Source organism: Bactrocera latifrons, unplaced genomic scaffold, assembly GCF_001853355.1.
Source record: "Bactrocera latifrons isolate USDA-ARS-PBARC rearing strain unplaced genomic scaffold, ASM185335v1 scaffold_564, whole genome shotgun sequence".
NCBI lineage: Eukaryota > Metazoa > Arthropoda > Insecta > Diptera > Tephritidae > Bactrocera > Bactrocera latifrons.
The window spans coordinates 136,947-139,783 of record NW_017537228.1 but is presented as its reverse complement, the minus strand read 5'-3'; the positions used below and the strand labels follow the sequence as shown (position 1 = coordinate 139,783).

General features: G+C 32.4%; 1 long non-coding RNA gene across 1 annotated transcript; it reads right to left on the bottom strand.

Moving 5' to 3' along the window:
* Window positions 1-10: 10 nt before the first annotated feature.
* On the bottom strand, window positions 11-2,517 carry LOC108974554. The gene is made up of 3 exons (XR_001993804.1): window positions 2,400-2,517; window positions 309-454; window positions 11-246 (listed from the first exon to the last, which is right to left on the bottom strand). It is a non-coding gene; the product is annotated as an uncharacterized LOC108974554 (long non-coding RNA).
* Window positions 2,518-2,837: the final 320 nt, after the last annotated feature.

Sequence of the window (2,837 nt, the reverse complement as noted above, 5' to 3'; positions counted from 1 at the left end):
AATGTATAAATATAGTACTGTAAATATATAATTTAATATTAAGGCATTTTTGCTTTACGCAACCCGTTTTAACCTCTCGCCACCCTTATTCACCAGAGGTGGCCATGATATGATCGTACACTTGGGGGGTAGCTTAAGGACTGTGAATGGCTCTTTTACTACGGTGAATGGGAATTTCCTTACTCCCTTGTACCATGAATCTGATGAACATGGGTTCAAGAGTCGCACCACATTTTCGAGATATTTCTAGAAATTAATGAAAAAAAGATAGAAAGTGCATACAATTTATTATAAACAAATATTTTTACCATCCAAATGACACAGCTTCAACTTGTAAAGTGTTTTTATTTCCATGAATCGAATAGTTATATACTGTTTGGAGTGTAGATAAATTTAGTGTCTGTTGAAAGATGCTGTTGAAATTATTATTCTGTTTGTCCGCCATCATGAATGACTGGAAAAAATCCGAACTCATTATTTTTATTGGAAAGAGAACAGATTTTATTTATATTTTTAGAAAGATGTTCGTAAGTGTCTTGCGAAGTGGTAAATTAGATGTTTCCCATATTTGAGAGGAGATTATTCTAGTGGATTTTGAAACATAGATCTCAAATTCAAAACTTGATGACCCATAACTTTGCTATTTATTATTGATAAGACTTTATAAATATTATTTCCAACGCTGTAATAATTGTTTGGGTTGGTTTCTGACAAAAAAGGTATTGTTTTTTTTTCAAAATTTCCTTGACTTGAAGGACTAATGCTTTGCTCCACCAAACGATTATAAAGTTGTACCGATATGTTGTTTTTTTTTTTGTAAGTCTCTCTGTAATATTCCAAGTTTATTTTCTAATTTGAAGGCGCTGATAGTTTCGCTTGATCCATACAGCAAGCAATCATTAACCAGACAATGAATGAGTAAACTGAGACAATGAAAGTTGTAAACTGATATACATAGATGCATAATAATACTCAGGCAATAACTTCACAAAACTCTGCAATAACTCATCAGCACACCTATTGTTAGTTTGGCATTGCTTACTGTCCAATAAAATCCTCATGGATAAACTGAGTTGCAGAAAATGCAAATACCGTTTTTCGTCTAAAACAGTTTTTAATACAAACGGCCCAACATACAGCAGAAAAGTTCGAAATGCAGTCGCTTTATATCCTTCGAACTCTTTCAAATCTCTCGTACTTCTCCGGAATTCGCGTGGTAGCATTCCTTTTAAAAACAGTAGCTGATCGTTAAGTTTAACTATATTTTGATTTCATTTCATTTCATTCAACATTCAATGTTTTCACAACACCCAAACAAACAACATGCATGTAATCCATAGGAAAGGATTTTATAAGGTCTACGGATAAGTCTTCTATGGCCATGTGATTAAATTCTTTGTGGAAATTTGTATCCGATCTTTGTCTGAAACTTTCATCCGTCTGCAATGTGCTGTTTTTCTTGAAATACGGTGATTTATGTGCTCACCTCTTTGGTTACATTTATGGCAAGAACTGTAGCCTGTGTGACTTTTTATTCCCATTAGTAGCGACGTAGCTGGAGCATCACATATGATGGCATGACACTTAATTTTATATATTTTGTTATTGTATGCAAAATTTTCGTTCATGAATTCTCTTAATTCGTCCACAAAAGGTTGTATAAACTCGTAAACATCTTTTGGCTTGCTGTTTTCACTATAAATGCCAACAGTTTGTACTGCCTCCGTACAATTAGTGTTAATTAAAATTGGCCAGGCCTGCGCTAAGGAACTTTTCGCTACTGGAAGTCGGTCTATGTTTATATTTAAATCAATTATATCATTTAAATATGTTGTTTGGCTTAAAAAATCGGTAACGCAATATCTTAGGCCGWAATGAACATAATTGCCGCCTTGTATTTGAGTTATAGGTGCATCACGAGGTGTTTGCTTTAAAGTTCTTGTATTCCGTGGTAGATATGGAAAAGTTTTTCCTAAGATAATCAGTAACTCATTGATTGCTCTATTTGATATAGTATGCTTAACTGACCAAATAGCAAGATCTGTTTTTATATCCGCGTTATTAATTAAGAGCTCAGCATTATCATTTTCCTCAGAATTGTAAATTTCATTTTCTGTTTCACTGATTGCATCACAAATATTATTTGCTTCACTAAAATCATTTTGACTGGAGCTGGTTGCAATATTCTCATCTTCATTATTCTTTTTTTTCTTTTTTGCACTTAATAACAAACTAACAACTTCACTAGACTAGATAGAATTTGTGTTCTCTTTCGCGAATTCAAATATCACTTCACTTATCAGTAATGACCTCTGCGTGCTGCTCATACATATGTACATGTGCACATAAATATGTACGTATGACATGGGCACACAAATAATGCAAACCTACATACTCACATGCATGTAAATGTGTCACCCACAAAATCTACAAGCATTGTTCTACCAAAAAAAAAAAAACAAAAATACAACATCATAAATTGAACAACTGAACATCAATTGAACAACTGAACATCAATTGAACAGCTAATCTAATAACATGATGTTCAACTTATTCCAGTGTGAGAGCGCCTAAAAATAAGCGTTTTTTATAACATTTTCCATTATGGCCAGATCGAACAAAATAAGAATTTTTGGGCATTTTAAATTAAAACACCCAACATTTAGTACGAATAAAAATTACTATATAGTGGTTATTTATTATATGGAGAAACTATTTGAATCCTTTTAAAATATATTAGAACAACTGACTTTTGACCTTTCAATACCCAATAAAAGAATTTAGCTTGTTTGCTGTCAATCATTAAATTTTTTAATCATATTCTGTTGAAAATAATA